The sequence below is a fragment of the Rhineura floridana genome, chromosome 8, assembly GCF_030035675.1.
Source record: "Rhineura floridana isolate rRhiFlo1 chromosome 8, rRhiFlo1.hap2, whole genome shotgun sequence".
NCBI classification, from domain to species: Eukaryota; Metazoa; Chordata; class Lepidosauria; order Squamata; family Rhineuridae; genus Rhineura; species Rhineura floridana.
Genome location: NC_084487.1, coordinates 91,513,219 through 91,536,017, shown reverse-complemented (window position 1 = coordinate 91,536,017; position 22,799 = coordinate 91,513,219).

Here is a 22,799-nt window from a genome sequence, read left to right as displayed (position 1 = left end):
GGTGACTAGAAATAGGGCCTTTTCGGTTGTGGCTCCCGAACTATAGAATGGTCTCTCCGATGAGGTGCACCTGGCGCCGACACTGCTATCTTTTCGGCGCCAGGTGAAAACCTTTTTATATTCCCAGGCATTTTAATGCGTATTATTATATGTATTGTTGTATTTTGCTACTGTTTGATTATTTTTGTTTACCTTTGTTGGTTTGATTCCATTGTTTTATTGTATTTATATATTCCTGATTGCTTTATTTTATGTACACCGCCCAGAGAGCCCTTGGGCTTAGGGCGGTATATAAATTAAATTAAATAAATAAATAAATAAATTTCATATCTCATATTATTTCATATCTCTATCTTTTTTTCTCATAGTGATGCAGGGTGCTTGCATATCCTATCAGTCTGATAGTGAGATGGACTGCCAAAAAATTGTTAGCATTGGAGCTGAATGCTGGCAGAAGCTGAACTGTAACAGGATCCCTGTTGAAGGAGCACATTTTACCCTGGATACAATCACACTGAGACTATGGCTTTTAGAAAACAATAAACTGGCATTTATTAACAGAAATACATGTCTGATAGGAAATATCTCTGTTTTTGGCTAACAAAGGTGGAGACTCAACAAGGCATCTTGTTCCTGCATCTCAAGAGAAGAGGGATCTGAAACGTCTCTTCTCTATGGGAGGAGTGGAACAAGAGAGAGAAGTTGTACGAAGTGAAGTCAGAAATCCTAAGAGTATCAGTCTAGCCCTGGAAGGAAGGCCAACACAGGTTCATTGGCGATCACTCGTGGCCGAGTAAGATTGTCTTCCAAGATAAGGTCTTTGCTTGGAAGATGCCTGTGTGTGAATTTGTTTTATGTGGGGAGATCGGCACACAATGATCAACACACAATCTTGACAGAAAAAGGCTTTGATCCAATGGCATGGATACCACGACGATTGGAAGTCTTTTATCTGCTGCAGCCTTCATCCGCCTTCACAGCTGTTGTAACGTACACATTGTTATCCTCCGCCTGTTCTGCCATTGAGGACTTTCTTGGATCGTTCTTTGTCTGGTTCCTCTCCCTTGACCTTACTGCCATGGGTGACCCTGCTGGGAGTACATGACTTCAGATGGCATCACTCACAGGGTTCATTGGAACACGCAAGCCCACTCACCACTGCAAGGTGACGATCCAGCGAGGCTCAGCCTCCAAGAGGTCTTCTGTATCTTTAAAAGTTGTGCAGGAGGGACTTCCGGGAAGGGTGACTTAGCCTGTGCCTGCTTTTGAGACGGGCTCCTGCCTCAAAAGAAGCTTATTCAGATATATCAGTCAGTTTTTTCTTTTTTTTTTGACTGATTAAACTTCTCCCGGGTAGGGAGAAACGAAGAGATTAACCTCAAAGCCTATTTTTGTTGGGACGACCAGATCTCATTAATTTATGGGACGAGGTCCAGCCGACGAAGGTGGGACGGATTTTCAACAGCAAGCTCTATCTGTTAAAGCGAACGTTCATCTTATCTTCTAAGAGAGAACGCACTAACAGGCAAGCACCCTTCTTTCTATATTTTTCTTTTACTTGACTTAAATTGTTGCTGTTTAAAAGAGATTTGCCAGATTGATCGGTTTTTGACATCTCACTGGGGAGCCGTAACTTCTCTCTGCTACGCACTAATTAATAGCTTATCTCTGTTTTTGTTGCAAAAAGCTGTCCTGGATTTGCATTCTAAAGATACACACAGAAGAGGGATTTCTATTCCAGATTTTTATTTTGAAAAATATTATACTGTTTTGAGACTACTCTCTTTTTGGTCTATTTTATTTTGACGAATCTGTTTCTTGACGATTGCCATTAATTGCTTCGATCCTGGGAACTGCATTTTGTTTACTTAACTATTGGAGAGATAAGGCTGTCTGCTCTGTTTATACTGTGATGTCACCAAGTTTGGAGTATTAACCCAATTGTTGCTGAAATAAGAAGTGGTTTTCCTATATTTTTCTTTTAAAATGGCAATTAAGAAAGTGGCTGAGAATCTGGAAATAACTATGTTTCAGAGAATAATGAATGAGATTGAGATAACGAAAATTGAATTGAGTAAAATGAAGCAGGAGATTAAAGATATAAGGGTCCCTGTGAGAGAGGTGACCCTGGAAGGGGTCCCTGTGAGAGAGGAGACCCCGGAGATTGGAATAGGGGTCCCTGTGAGAGAGGAGACCCTGGAGACTGGAATAGGGGTCCCTGTGAGAGAGGAGATCCCGGAGATTGGAACAAACGTGGAACAGGAACAAGATTTGGAGTCTATGGACTTTAGAAATAAAATCTATTGTTTGGAACTCAATGTTATCTCTGAAGAAATTAATGAAGATTCTAGAGATAAAGTTATCAATGGCATGGATTATCTTCTGGACTGGAATGATGTGATGGAGCCCAATATAGAGAAAATCTATGGAATTAACTGCAGCCATGTGACAATGGAAAAACTTTTAAGAGATGACCCAGTGTATTTTGAAAAAAAGAACAGAGATATGATTTTACAGCAGTATTTCAGCAACTTATTCAGAATGGATGGCAAGAAAATATTTGGGATAGAGGTAATTCCCATCAGACTCTTATTATATGACTATGGCTTTGACAGCAAGATTATTATGGAATACTGATAATGGAAGATTGGATATTGAAATTACTGGACTTAACAAGACTACTGAAGATAGAAGATGGAAAATGGAACTAATAGAGATAATAGAACAATGGCTACTGAAATTACTGAACCTAACAGATTCTGATGTGATGGATTAATTGAAATGTTTATTTTGACTATGGTTATGACAATAAGATTATCATAATTAGTAATGAGATGGATTAATCGATATGCTTATCTGGAAAAAAAAAATTGATAGATATATTTCTTAAAGAATTGAAACCTCTCTTTGACTTTTTGTGGAAAGAATAAAGTAATGTTTATGAGATTTGATGATTAAGTAAGATAACTACTGGAGGAAAGTGATTTTATAATATGACTTAAGAGACAGGATTGCTATATATTATAGACTTATAACTGATTTGATCTTTGACAAATGGGAAGTCAATATTTTACTCTTTATTTTTTTTTTTGTTTTGTTTTGTTTTTTTTTTTTCTTCTTTTCTTTTTTTCTTTTTGTTTAACTATTTTTGATTTTGTTTTTTGTCTTTGAATGTTTTATGATTTTGTCTTGTATGTTTTATGAAAATCTGAATAAAAATTATTGAAAAAAAAAAAAAAAAGTTGTGCAGGAGGAAGGGAGAATTTCACCTTGTGGTTTTCCCCATTACAGTGTTGCAAGAAAACCTGCACTTAGCTGAATTGTCTCTTCTCTTAAAGATACAGAATCATTCTCAGGCCCTGAGCCTGGCAACCCTAAGTTGCACCCCAGTACTTCCAACAAAAATAATATAATGGTTTCTACATGCTCAGAGGAGCTCCCCAGATATGAAGAGGTTTGTAAACTAAAATAAAAATGCAATTTGACTACCAACAGCACACACACCCTGCCATGCCTGACATGGACCTGTGAGTGTCAAGGAACACAGAACGTTATGTGTCATTTTGGTGAGGGATGAAACTGGAGGTGGAGGGAAGGAAAGTATCCTAGTAGGTGGGGTGAAGGTTAGGGGAATGGGCAGTAGTGTAGGGGCAAATTCAAAAGTGCAGGGTCCCTTAATGTTAGTTACAGCCATGCCTCCCTTTTTCTTGCTGCTGGATTAAGAATGAGATCCTTTTTAAACTGTCTCCCACAACAATAGATATCCCTAGAAGCTGATCAGCATGACAAGGGAGTGTGTTAGCTGCTGAGAAGAGTCTTCTCAGTAACTAACTCACTTGCTTTCACTCTGATTGGCTCCAATGAGCAGGAAAGGACAAGGAAGCATGTTAGAAGACTCTTCTCAGTGGCTAACACACTTCCCTTTCATGCTGATTGGTTCATAGGATGCTGGAGACAGAGGGACCCTGCTCCGAAAAAAGTACCGAAAAGCCTCCCTAAGACCCTGGACTACTACATGCCTGGAAATGGGAGTCATGAGGTTTAAAAAATTTTGCTCCCATACAAGGATGTTTCAGGAGAAAATAGGAATGGGAGGTTCTATCAATTCTGGTTCTCTCTGTTTGTCATTTTTCCAATCTTAAATTTAGTTCTCATTTCAGCAGAAGTTGTTTGCAAAGACAATTTTTGATTTTTTAAAAAATCCTTATGAAAAATCTAAAGTATTTTAGTGCATATTTCTCCAAATAGACATGTTTTTGTACAAAATTTTGATGAATGTAGACATGTAGATATTTTTGCTAACAATTTTCACTAATATAGTCATTTTTATACAAACTTTCCCGATATGTATTTTTGCAAACAACTGTTGGAGAACTGCACTACAAAATTTGGATAAGTGAACATTTTGGCTGGGTTTCAGTTGTCAAATTTTTTCAGAAAGTGTGAATTTGATAGATTTAGCTTTAAGTGTCAACTGAATCAAATTTCATTCCCTTCCTCTAGATCCACCCATACTATACAGCCTGCTCTAGCCGGAGCCTTCTAACTGTATATTGCACAGCAGGCATATAGAAGAGTGGGAAGGAAAAGGGAACTTTATTGATAAAGACTATACAGGGGTGTAGTTGTCTGGGGTCTCAGGGGGCCTTAGACCCCTTCCTTTTTTGGGAGCAGGGTTCCAATGTATTCAGGGACTTACAAGCCAATCAGCATGAAAGGGGATAGTGTTAGCCACTGAGAAGAATAATCTTACGTGCTGCTGATTGGAGTGAAAGGAGCTGACTAAACCACTGGCAAGACACTTTGCAGTAGCTAACACACTCCCCTTTCATGCTAATTGGCTCCTAGGGATGTCTATTAGTGTGGGAGAAGGTGTGCACTGATTGAGGAGTGTGGAGATGATGACTGCAAGCAAGCAAGCAAGCGAGGGGGAGTGGTGTGACTATCATGAAGGCACCCTGCTCTTCTGAATTTGCCACTACACTACTGCCCACACACACACAGAGCTTGGAAGATTACTTTTAAAAAGTAATAAATTACAGTTACAATTACATGGCCCCAAACAGTAGTAATTACCGTTACAATTACAATACCTCTGAAAGTAAGTGATTACTTTTTCTCAAAAGTAATCAGTACAATTACATTTCAATTAGTTTTTTTTAAAAAATGCCTACAAGGTGCTGGCCTTGGCTGCTACACATCTAAGAAGCCTAAAACAACATTAAAAATAAACACACACATACAGAGGTAGTAGAATAATTCTTTTTATCCATAAGATAGCAATGATGGTCTCTCCGCTGGTAAGGGAGGTGGGGAGGGAGGCAGAGGCCACTACTCAGATCTTTGTACGTCAAACCAAGTGCAACCCCCCCTACCCAGCCAGCCAGCATAATCTCTCTCACTTAATCACCTCCCGGACCCTGCCCTGCCACCAACTAAGGGACAGTCACCCAAGCAAACATTTTCCCCTGACATGCAATAAAGTTAAAATATTGCAAATGCAGCACAGTAGCCAGAGAGGGTGGTGGAAGCCACTTTGTGTGCCATGTCCAAACACAGTATTCACACACACACACACACACACACACACACACACATTGTCATCTTTCACCTCCACAGTTCTTTATATCCATTCTGCTGCTGCTGCCTCCTTCTCCTTTATCCATGTTCTTGCCCTCCGGCTCCTTTTTCCCTCCACTCCATTTTTTTAAACAATTGTTTTCTCCACTCCACCCTGTCTCACTCTCCACCTCCTCCCTCATTGCCTCCTACCCACCCACACAGCATGAGGTAAGAGCAACACTGCACAGAAGCCCAGTTTGAGGCACATGATTTTCATCTACAAATCAGAGGAGCAGAAGATTTCCTCTGCTCCCTCCCCTCTGCCAAGTAATGCCAAAAGTAATGCTGGAAACATTACAATTACTCCACAAAAGTAATAAAATTGCTCCTAGTTCTATTACGATCAAAATGTAAAGGAATTACCCACTTGCTCCTCAAAAAATTAATGAAGTAATTACTTGTAATGAATTACTTCCAAGCTCTGCACGCGTGCACATGCATGCGTGCACACACACACACACACACACACACACAAAAGAGAGAGAGAGAGAGATTATCCTTTGTATATAATATATAATACACACTTTTATATGGAATTGGGTCTCATTCGTGGTTGAACTGTAAATTGCACTTGTCCACAGCATAATTCAGTCTGGCTTATTGACTTTTGCTTTACTTTGCATTAGTTACATTCATCTAGAGTCACACAGCAATAAAATCTGGCTGCACATCCAAATGGTTAATAACAGCTACTAGGAAACACCTGATCTTGTCCTGAATTGAAAATCTCCTAAATAGATAAATGTCCTGAATATAACAACATGTTTTGCAAAGATCTAATATATAATTTTCTTCCGAGCTGGCGGGTAGTACTGCCAGTTGGCAACCCTAGTTGTGCCCTGTGATCTAAAATAATTGAAGGGAAATATATAAAGAAGAATTTATTCTTATCCCCCCCACACACACTTGTTCCTATTAGTGCCTTTCTTGAGTGCAGTGGATTTGGCCAAATAAAACATGGTGTACTCTCTACATGCTGGGACAGATTCAAAATTGTTGCACAGCTCTTTAAGGAGAAAATCTACTTAGAGTAAAGACCTGTCATCAAAAGGAACATTTTGATCAATAAAGTATAATTTACAGAGTCTACAGGGACAAAGTAAGGCAGCAGTTTAATATTCAGTTTCATTTATTGCCATAGATCCATTATGCACGGTAGTCTTATGTGATGTATACATGTAAACCTGTTTCTAATTAAGTCATACGATGAAAACCCTTTGCAATCAACTGACTTGAGCTGCTAACTTAGGTTCATTTACTTCGATGAGTCTTCTCTGATTAAGTCTTAGTCAAACGTAACCCATACACACATGCGCCCACCCCTACGCACTCCACTCAAGGCAGTTTTCCTTTCTAAAGCATATATTAAAATACAGTTAAACAGAACATACTAAAACCACTTCAGTACCTGCAGAATTATCAAAGCTACAGAGCCTAGGTTCTGATACAGTTAGGAGCCACAGTGACCCAAAATGTTAGTTAGGAAATGTGTATCATAATCTGCACTGCAAAGAGGATGAAAATGTGTGCCCCATCTGCCCTGTGCTTCATATCAATATGTTTATTTGGATGCAGTCTGCGTGCTTGATTTGGCCAGCAAGGGACACCTTGGACAAAGGCCTGAGAACTGAGACTGTGTGCAGCCCCCAACACTCACCGGCCATTCACAAAGGTAGGTAAGCTAGGTAAGACCAGCAGAGAGTTCTTTGGCCATTTCTTTTTTTTATGCCACAATAGTTCAGTGCCTATGTGTGCACATCTATATATGGAAGGAATATCTGCTAGGGTAGCATTGCATCAGCAAAATAATAAGTCACTTTCTTTTCAAAAATAAAGTCAAAGTGACTTACAAACAAAAGACAGAGTCAAAAGAGGACACAGATTTATATAAAAGTGGCATATGCAAACAAATGTAAATTTAGAACTGATTAGTATACAGTAGGGCCCGCTTTTTGGTGTTCTGCTAATACGGCAGCTAAAATTAGAGTAAGGCCCCACTCATACGGTGCTTGTTCCGTTTTTTTGGCATTTTTTGGGCATTGGGTGCCATTTTATTGAAGGAGTTCCGCTTTTTGGTGGGTTTCGCTTTTAGGCGGGGGTCTGGAACGTAACCCGCCGTATGAGTGGGGCCCTACTGTAGCTTATTACAATACACCTCACCATAGTGGGGCTGACTGTGGCCAGGTGAATCTGTGTACCTGCTCAGTCTGCTGTCCTGATGGGCAGCTTCTGCATCTATATTAGAACTATTTTTAACCATTTTATATAGGAAATTGTTTTTAAATAATTTTATATATGAAACTGTTTTTATTTTTTAATTTATTATTGCATTTATATCCCATCTTTCCTTCAAGGAACTTAAGGTGGCACACAAACGTGGTTCAATTTTTAACTGTACAACTGCCCTGCGAGGTAGGTTAGGCTGAGAAATAGTGAGTGGCCCAAGGTCACCCAGTGAGCTTCATAGCACAGCAGGGATTTGAACGCTGGTCTCCCAGGTCCTAGTCCAACACACTAACCAGTACACCACACTGATGCTCTCTGGTGTGTTTTTACACTTTTGTTGTTTTATGGTTGTAATTGTTTTGTTTTATAATTGTATATTTATTATTATAACCCCTTTAAGGAAAAGGTAAGTAAGACGTCTAATAAACAAAATAAAAATGTCAAGTCCCTTGTTCTTCCTTCTCATGGATTTTTGTCTTTAATCTGATTGGACCAGATAGAGGACTGTCCTCAGTAAAGCATGACACATGGCCATCCTAAGAACCACTGCTCAAGACTTGGAGAGGAAGCTCTGAAACATAAGCCATTGTTCCTACCCTAGATCTTCAAGTTCTGAGTGTGTTACTATAAGAAGTAGGGATGTGCTAGAATTCCACCCAATTCAGATTTGATACCAAATTTTCCATTAATTTGCTTATTCGCTATCATTGCAAAAGGGATTTTCCGCAGCTATTTTTGGACATGTATTTTTTTAAAAAAAGAGCTGTGTCTAAAATATTGATATTAATTTCAATATTGTAATTGATATTTTCTGCAATTTATCAATATTCCTTTAAATATGTATATTAATATCAATATTTTTTCCAAGGGGAAAAACAACCCAGATTGGTAAAAACAGTGGCTAGCAGACAAACAATGAACTCGAATCGATTCCAGCCTGTTAGATCAACAGAATGCTTTCGAACCGACACTGGCCAACAGATCCCATTCCTAGTCAGAACAGCAAACAGGTCAGTGCAATTATATTAAAAGTGAAATGGGGAAAATAATTTAAACTTGCTATAATGGAGGAAAAATGGGACCAGGTCTATAAATTTGGGACAAATGTTTTGATAAGTTTTTTACTGATTGTGGGGAGGGGGTGGAAATTATCCATTGGTCGCATTATACATCAGACATATTATTACAAATATATCTATCTAAATTATGTTGTAGGTATAAGAAAAAAGATTCATCTGCCGACATATAGTGGGAATGTAGTTTGATTAAGGAATGTTGGGGGGAAATCATTTTATTATTCAAGAAGTAGGATCTGACATACAATCAGACTGGGTTACAATGCTCCCAGGATAAGTGAAACATCCATCCAGAAAAGATACAATTGTTTTGGTATTCCATACATTACTAGCTGCTGAGACTATGATTGCCAAAAGTTCAGAAAGTGCTTTGGTTCTGACAATCAATCAGCAGAGAAAGACCTGGGACATTATGGTAATGAAAAAACAGGTAACAGAGACTTTTCAAAAGAACTGGACTTTATTTATTTTGTACTGGAACCAAAGTAAAACTGATGACATGGCTATTATTGATATATGAAGCATGATATTATCTGATATGTGGTGTGATTATCATGAAGGGACCCTGTACTTCTGAATTTGCCACTACTATGTGCCAGAAGAATGGAACACACTACAGTTAAAGCAAAAATCTTTGTTGTGTACAACACACCCACAGCGTTTAGTTTTTGAATTAATATTGCTTAGTCCTGTTTACGACTCCAAGCTTGCTTGCTTGCTCTCAGTCGTCATCTCCTCAGTCCTTCCCATGGACACCTTCTCGCACAACAACAGACATCCCTAGGAGCCAATCGTCATGAAAGGGGAGTGTATTAGCTGCTGCAGAGTGTCTTCTCAGTGGCTTATTCGCCTCCTTTCACTCTGGCTCCATTCAACATGAACGGATGAAGAAGCATGTTAGAAGATTCCACTCAGTGGCTAACACTCTCCTGTATGATGCTGGATACATAGGATACCCTGCTGGAACCCTGCTCCCAAAACAATAAGGGGTCTAAGACTCCCTGAGACCACAGACAACTACACCACATATGGGTTTAAGCAGCAGCAGCAGCAGTGAACAACATGAAACAAGAAGCAGTAGAACAGCTCAGTTTTACCTCAGTAAAGCAGGTCAACCATGCCTGCAGGTCAACCATGAACTTCTTCAGTCCATATTAGGGATGGGGGAGAAATTTGATTTAGTTTGCATTTAAAGGTGAGCCTACCTAATTCACACTTTCAATAAGGAAACTGAAACACACCTGCCCTTCATAATTCACACTTCTCCAAATGTTGCAATGCAGTTCTCCAACCAAGTAATATGTACAAAAATGCATATACTAAAAAAGCATGCATAAAAATGCATGTATTAGTGAAAGTAACATACAAAAATGGATTATATTAGGGGAAATTGCTTTGCAAAAATGTGCATAGTAAGCAAAAATTACACAGAAAATGTGCACATTAGGATAAATTCATGTTAACATCTTCATGAGAACTTTTTTTTAAAAAAAATCGCAAATTGCTTCAGAAATCTGGTGAACTGAATTTAAGATTGGAAAAATGAGAAACTGCGGGAAACGGAAATTGACAGATCCACCCATTCCTAGTCCACACTCACTTGGACACTGCCAGTGGAGGCTGATCCATTAGGGCAAATGGGGCGATGCCCCACCAACCTCAGTCTGCCATCAGCCAGCGCTCACCTGCTCTACGTTCTTACTTAAATCCAGTCTAGGGGGTGGCATTGCCTATCAGCTTTCCCCTCCTTAGTCTCAGTGGTGTTCCTTGTAAAACCCAGTGAGGGAGGGTGGGGCAAATCTAGCATTAGTTGGCTCGACTCCAAATGGGCATAAGCAAACACTGGGCACTGCTGGAATCCACCAATAGTATGACTCCACAGTAAGGATAGAAAGATCTGTCACATTCAGTTGTCTCATTTTTCTCATTTTTCTAGTCTTAAATTCAGTTCTCCACATTTCTGCAGCAATTTGTGATCTTTTTTAAAAAAAAATCCTCATGAAAATTCTTCAGTATTTTAGTATTCTCCTATTAAAGCCCTTTTTAAGGCAGTTTGCAATAATGTACAGTTTTCTAAGCCATTTCTCATCATATAATGCATTTTGGCATGTCATTTTCACTCATATATTCATTTTTATGCACACCTTTCCGTAATATATGCATTTTTGTAAACATTGTTTGGCTGGCGAAGTGCATCACAAAATTCAAACCAGTGCAAATTTCAAAGGATGGCTGTGTTCAGTTCTCATATTGTTTCAGAAAGTACAAATTTGATGAATTCGACTTGAAATGTGAACTGAATTGAAATTCTCACCCATCCCTACTGCACAGTGACTGCTTCCTATCTTGACTTCTTCCAACATCAGCCAAACAGTATGGGCAGATAACTACACTTCCTTTTAGTCTCTACCCAGTGGTAGCAGCTGCTCATGGCTTTTTGCTCTACTTCACCAGTTCTCTAAAAGGTATGTGACAGCATCCAAAAATAATAATAATAATAATTATTATTATCTTTATTTATACCCCGCCCTTTTTCCAAACTGGAACTCAAGGCAGCTTCCAGATAAAAATAGTACATATCATTAAGAACCTATAAAAATATAAAACATATAAACATATAAAATCAGCATTAAAACAGGATTAAACTATTAAGATGTTAAAACCAGTTACTCTTAAAAAACTGCAGCCCAGTTTAGGAGCATACAAGTAAAACAATAACGTACAGCATCCTCTTCAGTCACTACCCTTAAAACCTTCAGTTCCAAAGGCCTGCCGGAAGAAAAAAGTCTTTAGCTGTCGGCGGAAAGACTGCACAGAGGAGGCCATTCTTGCCTCCCTAGGGAGGGAGTTCCAGAGCCTAGGGGCAGCCACCGAAAAGGCCCTATCTCGTGTCCCCACCAGTTGCACTTGTGAAGGTGTTGGGATCATGAGAAGGGTCTCTCCTGAAGATCTCAGGGCCCGGGCAGGTTCATATAGGGAGATACGGTCTGACAAATAGCCTGGACCTAAGCCGTATAGGGCTTTATAGGTCATAACCAGCACTTTGAATTGTGTCCGGAAACAGACTGGCAGCCAGTGGAGCTGTTGCAGCAGGGGAGTTGTATGGTCCCTGTAACCATACAGGAATGCAGTTAACATTCTGGCTGCAGCTCGTTGCACCAACTGAAGTTTTCAAACAGTCTTCAAAGGCAGCCCCACGTAGAGCGCGTTACAGTAGTCTAAGCAGGATGTAACTAAGGCATGTGTCACCATAGCCAAATCAGACAACTCCAGGAATGGGCGCAGTTGGGACACTAGTCTGAACTGTGCAAAAGCATTCCTGGCCACCGCAGAAACCTGGGCCTCCAGGTTTAAGGCTGAGTCCAGGAGCACACCCAAACTGCGAACCTGCGTCTTCAGGGGGAGTGTAACCCCATCCAGCACAGGCTGAACCCCTATTCCCTGATCTGCCTTTCAACTGACTAGGAGCACCTCTGTCTTGTCTGGATTAAGCTTCAGCTTGTTCACCCTCATCCAGTCCACCACTGCTATCAGACACTGGTTTAGAACCGAGACGGTTTCCTTGGAATTAGGTGGAAAGGAGAAGTAGAGTTGGGTGTCATCTGCATACTGATGGCACCAAACCCCAAACCTCCGGACAACCTCTCCCAGCGGTTTCATGTAGATATTAAATAGCATGGGGGACAAAACTGAACCCTGAGGGACCCCACAGGCCAACGGCCAAGGAGTCGAACAAGAATCCCCCAGAACCACCTTCTGGGTTCGACCCTCCAGGAAGGAACGGAGCCATCGTAAAATGGTGCCCCCAAGTCCCATCCCGGTAAGGCGACCCAGAAGGATACCATGGTCGATGGTATCGAAAGCTGCTCAGAGGTCCAACAGAACCAACAGGGACACACTCCCCCTGTCCAGTTCTCTGCGTAGGTCATCTACCAAGGGGACCAGAGCCGTCTCCGTCCCATAACCAGGTCTGAAACCAGACTGAAATGGATCTAGATAATCCGTTTCATCCAGGAATCCCTGTAGTTGGGAGGCCACCACATGCTCTATTACCTTGCCCAGGAATGGGATATTAGACACTGGCAGATAATTATCCATAATAGAGGGGTCCAGGGAGGGCTTTTTCAACAAAGGCCTTACAACTGCCTCCTTTAGGCACATTGGAACTCTGCCTTGTTGTAGGGAGGCATTGACCACTTCCTTCACCCACTCGGCTAGGCCCCCTCTGGCACTTTTAATAAGCCAGGAAGGGCAAGGGTCTAACCGACATGTGGTGGGCCTCACCTCTCCAAGGATCCTGTCCACATCCTCTGGTTGTACAAGTTGAAAAGAATCCATTATTATTGGACAAGCAGGAGCCAAAGTTACATCCACTGAGCCTGTATCAACCATAGCATCCAGGTTGGAATGAATCTGAACGATTTTGTCTGCGAAGTGTCGTGCAAATTCTTGACAGCGGGCTGATGAGTGGTCTAAATTACCCTCTCGGGAGCCAGAATGTAGGAGACCCCTGACCACTCGAAACAACTCTGCAGGTCGGCTCCCCGCAGACACAATGGTGGCTGAAAAGAATAATTTCTTTGCTGCCCACACTGCTGTGGAGTAGGCCTTCAGATAGGCTCTAGCCCGTGTTCGGTCAGACTCGCTCCGAGTCTTCCGCCAATGTCGCTCTAGTCTCCGTCTCATTTGTTTCATCACCATCAGCTCCCTGGTAAACCAGGGGGCTGGTTTGGCTCCATTCCGTGAGAGGGGACGCTCAGGAGTGATCATGTCCACTGCCCTGGCCATTTCCCCATTCCAGAGGTCAGCCAGAGCTTCGACAGAATCGCCTACCGAGGTGACAGGAAAAACCCCAAGAGCTCTCAGGAAACCATCCGGATCCATCAGCCTCCTGGGGTGGACCATCCTAATCGGTCCCTTACCCCTGCAGAGGTTTTGAGTCCCAGTGAGTCTGAACCCAACCAGGTAGTGATCTGTCCATGACAACGGAACTACAGAGAGTTCCTCCACACCAAGATCACCATCATCCCATCCAGCACAGAACACAAGGTCCAGAGTGTGGCCAGCAGCATGAGTGGAACCAGATATTACTTGGGACAGACACATGGTTGTCATGGAGGCCATGAAATCCTGAGCCACTCCCGCCAGAGCGGTCTCGGCATGGATGTTGAAGTCCCCCAGTACAACAAACCTAGGTGATTCCAACACCAACCCCGAGACCACCCCGGCTAGCTCAGGAAGGGAGACTGTTGAGCAGCGGGGTGGGCGGTACACCAACAGAATCCCTATTCTGTCCCGGCCACCCAACTTCAGATACACACACTCGAACCCTGAAGACTGTGGGATAGGGCACCTGGTCAGGGGAATGGTATTACGATAGACCACTGCAACTCCACCTCCCCGCCCCCCAGGTCTTGCCTGCTGCTGTACAGAGAAACCTGGTGGGCAAAGCTGAGAGAGATTAACCCCCCCATCTTCATCCAGCCAGGTCTCTGTAATACAAGCCAGGCCGGCGTGCTCATCCAGTATCAGATCCTGAATGGCTGTTGTTTTACCATTCACCGACCTGGCATTCATAAGCAGCATTTTCAACCCAGGGGGGTTATCACCCCGGCTATCCAGACTACTTGGGCAGGGAGACAGCTTGGGGGCAACCAGCACCCTGTTGCACACCCATCTCCTCTGATGACATAACTGTCTCCCCGCTCTGTATCTCCCTCTGCCCTTCACAACACTAATGGCAGCCCCCTGGATCCCTTCCTCAGCCCTCTTTAGTTGAAAACACATCCTTCCTTTGTAAAAAGGCAAAAGCCTTGCTCTTAAAAGCAACACGCTATGCCGACCGGCAGCTATAAGCAAATAAAAATCTTATTATTGTCACCCAGGTGGGCCAGGCAAGTCAGTTGGATGGCTAGTAAACTGCTAAGTCAAGGCCCTAATCTTGATCTTGAGTCAGGGCCTTGGTCATAGTCCTGCAAAGAGCAAAAAATCTCTGTGTAAAAGATCAAGGCCCAAAACAGCCTTCACCAGTTCTCTAAAAGGTATGTGACAGCATCCAAAAAATAATCCTCTGTTTTGTTTCCTAATACTGTTACAAGCTAATGGCCTTCATTTGAACATTTTCTAAAAATCCTGACATGGGAAAATTTCCAGAGGTCATCAAAGAATACATATAGTGGCTGAGACATGGCTAATGAAGATAGTCATATTTACACCTGTTGAAGATCATTCTGGTCTTTCAGAGAATACTGTGTATTCTGAGAATATACAGGGGATGGAGCAACTCCCTTACGAGGAAAGGTTGCAGCATTTGTGGCTTTTTAGTTTAGAGAAAAGGCAGGTCAGAGGAGACATGATAGAAGTGTATAAAATTATGCATGGCATTGAGAAAGTGGATAGAGAAAAGTTCTTCTCCCTCTCTCATAATACTAGAACCCGTGGACATTCCAAGAAGCTGAATGTTGGAAGATTCAGGACAGACAAAAGGAAGTACTTCTTTACTCAGCGCATAGTTAAACTATGGAATTTGCTCCCACAAGACGCAGTAATGGCCACCAGCTTGGATGGCTTTAAAAGAAGATTAGACAAATTCATGGAGGACAGGGCTATCAATGGCTACTAGCCATGATGGCTGTGCTCTGCCACCCTAGTCAGAGGCAGCATGCTTCTGAAAACCAGTTGCCGGAAGCCTCAGGAGGGGAGAGTGTTCTTGCACTCGGGTCCTGCTTGCGGGCTTCCCCCAGGCACCTGGTTGGCCACTGTGAGAACAGGATGCTGGACTAGATGGGCCACTGGCCTGATCCAGCAGGCTCTTCTTATGTTCTTTTGAGAAAAATACTGACGTACCTAGTTATTCCATGTAGTGATATAAACAAATATGCATATTGGAACATATCACCAAGATGTCACATTACAACGAGAACATTACTGACATTTCTGGTGATTGCAGCATCTGTAGAAACATAGATTTTCCCAGCTGAAGCTGATACAAGCCACCCCTATTCATCCATGTCAGATGAACATCTGTCAGCATTAGCACTCTCCAGTTCAAGAGTAATAGTGCTAGTTTATCGGAGTACGTCTGTTTTATTGATGACTCAATTTCAGAAAGACACATATGTTTGTGTTCTTATTTTGAACAGAGATGTATTGTTCCACAGTTTAACCATGACATATTTATGGGACAAAAAGATACCTCAGTATTGTTTTCATCCAACAATAGATTTGAAATTACTACAGTCTGCTTAAATTGGGATTTTAATTTTCATCAAGGGTCTATATATAAATTTTATTTTCTTGCTTCAAGGCTTGGTAACAAGGCCTGGTAATAAAAATGGTTTGGGCAATCTATGCTGATGCTCTTATTTACCGGAGATCATTCTGTGAGGAAAGAAAGCATTAGAAATGTTGAAAGAGAATACTTGTCAGTAAATTGATCTGCTTTAAATTTTTAAAAAATGATGTACTAGCTTCTGAAATATGACCAAACAGGTCAAAGTCTTTAATTTGAGTTTGAGGGGAAAAATAACAAGATTCATGGAAAACTACTGAAGTGGCACATTGGTGAATGAGTATATAGCATTTCAACATGGAAAACATTAACTTAGAAAAAGTAAGATTTAAAAAATGCATATTTGCAATTACTTTCCAGAGTTACTTTAGGCTGCGATCCCCGTGGGGGTGGAAAACTTTTTCTGTGAAGGGGTGTTAAGCCACAGGAAAAAGTCAGTTTGGGAATGCTGATGATGAATGAAAGCAGAGCCCAGAGCCTGCAACACTGCAGGACCATATAACTCTTTTATTCACTCTTATATTTGGTGTAGCACACCAAATATGCATACAATTAGGATAAGGGCTCCCCATACCACATTACACACTGACCTCAGAGTAAGCTCCATGGAGTTTAATGGGGCTTATGTCTGAGTAGACATACATAGATTTACTGTGCTAATCAACCATTGTCATTGTTAAAAAAAAACCTATGTTATAAACGCTCCAAACTCTGCTTGAAGTATATGTCATGTATGACAAACAATGATATGTCAGAAATCTTTAACTCTGACAAAATGGAATATGCATGAAGGAAAAGAAATTAGAATATGATCACATTCCGTAAGAATCTGAGAGTGATATTTATATGTAGATCATTCCCATGCTTGTGTATTTTTTTTAGTTCTGCATTTCAGTCCAAATATCAAAATCTAGACACTAATATAAACACAAGCATATTTCTGAACTGTTCTCACCTCAAGGATAAAGGGAAGCGAGTAAACATTGCAAAAGAGAGAGAGAGGCAAAAGTAAAGGTATGAACTGTACATAATGATGAAGGTGAAGGGCTAAGAATTTATTCTCAGAGAAGTCCAAGTCTTTCAGACTCCAAAATCAAAGGTCTTCAAAGTATTTCTATTTAGATAAAAGTAATGCAGGCTAAATGGTCACTAAGGTACCAACCCTGAATATTAACATATTCAAAATATGGTCTGTCTGCCTTACAGATAATTGTAAGATGCTCCTACCTCTTCAGCTTCACTTTACAGACCACAAAGAACATAAAAGTACACTTCATATGGTATCCCTTCTTGCAGAAGGTAACATGACTTTGCCCTACTAATCACTGAGGTGGCAATTCCATGCCTGGACTGTACTACTCCAGAATATGCATGAAGATTTACATGACTTGACTGGCTTTTCATATGCCACCACCATCACCCCCCAAAACAGAAAATGTTGCATCTCAGGGAGAAGGCTAGGTTAATTCTCTTCTCCATTATATTCAACTGAAGCATTTTTTAAATGGTTATGGAGAAGTATTCAATTTTGTAAGCCCCCATCCTTGGTCTGAAGTGGTACAGCCCAGAAATAAGTTTACCACCTCTGTGGGAACTGGGTCATAATTAGTTGAGTCCATTAAATGCATTGCAGTTCATTACTACTACTTCAAAAAGAGAAATAAAGAAAAAAGGACACAGATTTACACAGTGCTTTTTTTTTCATTAAAAAAGGAGGTGCCTGTACTCATACATTGATAAAAGAGCTGTGAGTGCCAGCACAAAATGGTTACCATGGGTAGCCCCCCCCTCCCAAAAAAAAGAGGTGCCGGTATTCCATACTGGTGAGTTTCATCACCAGAAAAAAAGTACTGGATTTATGTATGCTAATATGTGTGTATGGATGCACATTTAGAAAGAATTACTATAATTTAAATATAAATATACAATATATCTCATTGTAGTGGGGAAGACTGTGACCTGTGTGCCTCTTCAGTCTGTTTCCCAGGTGTAAACTGTTTAGGAGCAACTTCCCATGGCCCCTGCTCTCCCTTCTTGTCATTTCTTATCTTTAAACCAGACTTGGAATGGATAGTCCTTCAAATAGATGACTCCTTCAAATGGAATACTATCTTCAGACAGCTCTTCAAATAGAGGGCTTGTAAGAAATTAGATATAGATATAGATGATATAGATATATGCTCACACTGGGGGCTACTGCCCCTGCTCGCTTCATTCCACCTATCATCATCAATGCTCCTCTACCCCCATGGGTCATCAAAGCTGCCCCCATCCCCTCCCAGGTCACCAAAGCTGTACTGCCTGCCCTGGGTCACCAAAGCCCTCCCCCCTCCCCCACAGGTGCCAGAATGCCCCCATCCCCAACAGGGGTCAGCAGAGCTCCCCTAAGAATCACCAGATATCCCCTTCCCCCATGGGTCCCCTTACCCACAGTGTATCAAAAGCTGCCCCCACCCCCACCACTGGTCACCAAAGGTCCACTGCCCCCACAATTAACTCTCTCCCCCATCGCCAAAGCCCTCCCCCCACAGTTTGCCAAAGCTCCCCCTGCCCCCATGGGTCTCCAGAGTTCCTCTTGCATATCCCCAAAGGTTGCCAAAGCCCCCACTGCCCCCTCCACAAGTCATTGAAGTTCCCTCTGTCCCCATGGCTTGCCAAAGCTTGCCCCTCCCCCATGGATCACCAAAGCTTCCCCCACCCCCCATGGCTTGCCAAAGCTCCCTCGCCCCCATTGCGCTTCTGCAGGGGAGTGCAGAAATAACTAGTCTGTTAAGACTGATAAGTGAAAGAATGCAGAAACCTAAGGTTTATTACTATAAAATGGTAAAGTCATACATACTGAAGCAGTCATGTGGTTTTCACTCAGGGAGCCATGACTAACTGACTGAGAACTAAGATAGGAAGAGAAGGTAGAAAGGGGGGGGGGACAAAGACTGGAAAAACAACAAACAATTTAAAGGAGGAATAAGCAGAGGAACTGGTTCAGGTCACTAGTAAAATCTCTGTAAAGAAGGACAAAGGCCACCCTAAGGTAGTTTTAATGAAGTTTTTCATTTCTAACATGGTGAGAGCCAGAGATAAATATGCAATTAAACTATTAATCTCCCCCACCCCACCTCAATTGTATAGACAGTTTTTTAAAAAAATTCTATAGAATTTTTGAACCAGCAGAGGAAGAGCTTCTGCTTTTAGAAAGGTGAAACAAATTCATCAGAACATAACTGAATCTGCTTGTTAATGTTTAACACACTACAATGGCCTATTATCAACTACACTACTGTAGTTAGAGCACATTTTAAGATCTATTATCTAATTTTACACACTGTTATGCATTTTATTTGCTCTGTGTCTCGAATTTCAAGCTTTTGACACATATCATTAGACATACTCTATACTTATGTTTTTCTGAATGTTAATATGTGCCATCTCTTTTCATTTTACTAGACATCTCATCAATATCTAGATAGGACCTTATTTTAATCACAATGCAGCATTAGTATTTAAGTATCAGCATTAAGGTTTAGGCTCTTATATTTGATACTATTAAATGATAAAATACTGCTGAACTTTTCATGCAAACTAAGACAGTAACAATGCACTGGGAGTTAATGTTACATCTTGGAACCCTATAAATTCAGTTTGGTTACCTCGGAAAATTGTCTCACTCTGGCTGTTTTTCCATTATTCCTGCTCCATTCCCAACAGAATTATTTGACTACAAAGTAATTTATCCTAGCTCTGTAACCTCAGAACCTGAACCAGCATGCATTAACCTCCTGAAGAAATAAACTAGATGCATAGTTCTTCACGCTTAGACAGTTGAAGCCTTCAACCATATTTTTTCTGTTTTCCCCAAGGTATCAATTATATTGAAATTAAAACTATCCACCTGTCAGATTTGATGCTGATATGCAGTGTGCTTCCTTCCAAAAACACAGCCATAAATCTGGATTTTATTTCTCAACATAGTGTTGACCTGTGTTATTCTAACTTCACGTAAAGCACGATGAGTAAAATTTCATGGGTCAAATCCAAATCTAAACATGCTAGCCTCTTGGAATCCTTGGATCAGAGGTTTTTGCTGTAGAGTTGTCTACTAAAAACCTAATATCACTGTTCCAGTTAATGAGTTTCTGGCATGTTTCCAAAGAATACCTGCAGAATGATTTTGGCTAAGAACATGGAAACAGCTTACAAACATTATAGCCTAAGGTTGATTACACTTGCTACATTATACCTGCAGGCCTTATTCCTCAAAACCTGAATATAAATTTTGCTGTATATGGATAACTAAGAAAGTATAGTGGGAGACAGTCATTAATTTAGGGTGAATTCTCATTGAAGAGGGTAACTCCTATCAGGTATTTGCATGATGATCTTACATAAAAGATGTGATATGCCTATCTTTGTTCCCCTATGAATCATGCATTCCATAATCAGACTTGAAAAACTAGGGTTTGTATGGCACATTTACATGTTTACATTGCTGTGATTATCCAGAGTATCCAAGTTTGCACAAGACCACCCCGTGAGGACACACATGAACAGAGACGTTAGCTCTTCCAGTTCAAGCTCAAAACCTATCTGACCCTTCAGTCTATTCACATCTTACAGTGTAAGCAGCAAAACATTCCCCATTGTTGATATCTGATCTTCCATTCCAGCAACACACAAAAAGTTCAGCAAGAGAACCCCAATACTGATTTTAAAAGAAATCAGTGTCATAATTGTATCTATTTCACTAATGGCACCATCCTATGTGTGTCTATTCAAAAGTAAGGCTGAATGAGATAAAATAGAATTTACTTCAATATAAGGATTGCATCCTTAGTGTATAGACAATTCTGTTCATTATCAGGACAACAATTTAACCTGTTATGCCTAGGAATGTGGACTGGCCACTTATGCTGGATCATAAGAATGCTCTTGATTCTTGTAGATTTTTTAAAGATGGCATTCAAAGCAGATAAACTACTGATGGCCCTTTCTTTGGGGCTGTGAACTTAATAGCCTGTTAGATCAGGTCAATGGCCTTTCTAGCCCAGCAACCTGTTGTCATAGTGGCCAGCCAGATGCCTATGGGAAACCCACAAGCAGAACATCGCCTCTTATTCCATGCCAGTCAGTCTCATTTATTTTATTTATTTATTTATTTATTTTGTTCAATTTTTATACCGCCCAAAGCCCGAAGGCTCTCTGGGCGGTGCACAGCATAAAATTATTACAACTATAAAATACAATAAAATCACAATAAAAACATCAAAACATACATTTCAAACATTCAACATCCTAAAACATTATTAGCTACAAGTGAAATATGTTAAAATAAGTTCAAGTATTAAAAATATTAAGAATATTAAAATGCCTGGGAGAATAAAAAAGTTTTGACCTGGCGCCAGAAAGATAAAAGAGTGGGCGCCAGGCACACCTCGTCGGAGAGACTGTTCCATAATTCGGGGGCCACCACTGAAAAGGCCCTAGATCTCGTTGCAACCCTCCGAGCCTCTCTGTGGGTCGGAACTCGAAGGAGGGCCTTTGATGTTGAACGTAGTGAACGGGTAGGTTCGTATCGGGAGAGGCGTTCCGCCAGGTAGTGTGGTCCCGCACCGTGTAAGGCTTTATAAGTCAAAACTAGCACTTTGAATCTAGCCCAGAAACAAATAGGCAGCCAGTGCAAACGCGCCAGAACAGGTGTAATATGCGCAGACCGCCTGGTCTTCGTCAGCAGTCTGGCTGCAGCGTTTTGCACTAGCTGAAGTTTCCGGACTGTCTTCAAAGGCAGCCCCACGTAGAGCGCATTGCAGTAATCCAGTCTAGAGGTTACCAGAGAGTGCACAACTGAGGCAAGGTCGTTGCTGTCCAGATATGGGCGTAGCTGGGCTACCAACCGAAGATGGTAGAACGCATTCCGTGCCACCGAGGCTACCTGAGCCTCAAGAGACAGGAACGGATCGAAAAGAACCCCCAAGCTACGGACCTGTTCCTTCAGGGGTAGTGTAACCCCATCCAGAACAGGCTGAACATCCATCCTCTGGGCCGAGAAGGTACTCACCAACAGCGTCTCAGTCTTGTCAGGATTGAGCCTCAGTTTGTTAGCTCTCATCCAATCCATTATCGCGGCCAGGCAATGGTTCAGCACATCAACAGCCTCACCTGAAGAAGATGAAAAGGAGAAATAGAGTTGCATGTCATCAGCGTACTGGTGACAACGCACTCCAAAACTCCTGATGACCGTGCCCAGCGGCTTCATATAGATGTTAAAAAGCATGGGGGACAAAACCGATCCCTGTGGGACTCCACAATGGAGAGCCCAGGGTATCGAGTAATGCTCCCCAAGGCCTACCTTCTGGAGACGACCCGCCAAGTAGGAGCGAAGCCACTGCCAAGCAGTACCTCCAACTCCCAACTCTGCGAGTCTTCCCAGAAGAATACCATGGTCGATGGTATCAAAAGCAGCTGAGAGATCAAGGAGAATCAACAGAGTTACACTCCCCCTGTCCCTCTCCCAACATAGGTCATCATACAGGGCGACCAAGGCTGTTTCGGTGCCGAAACCGGGCCTGAAACCGGATTGAAATGGATCA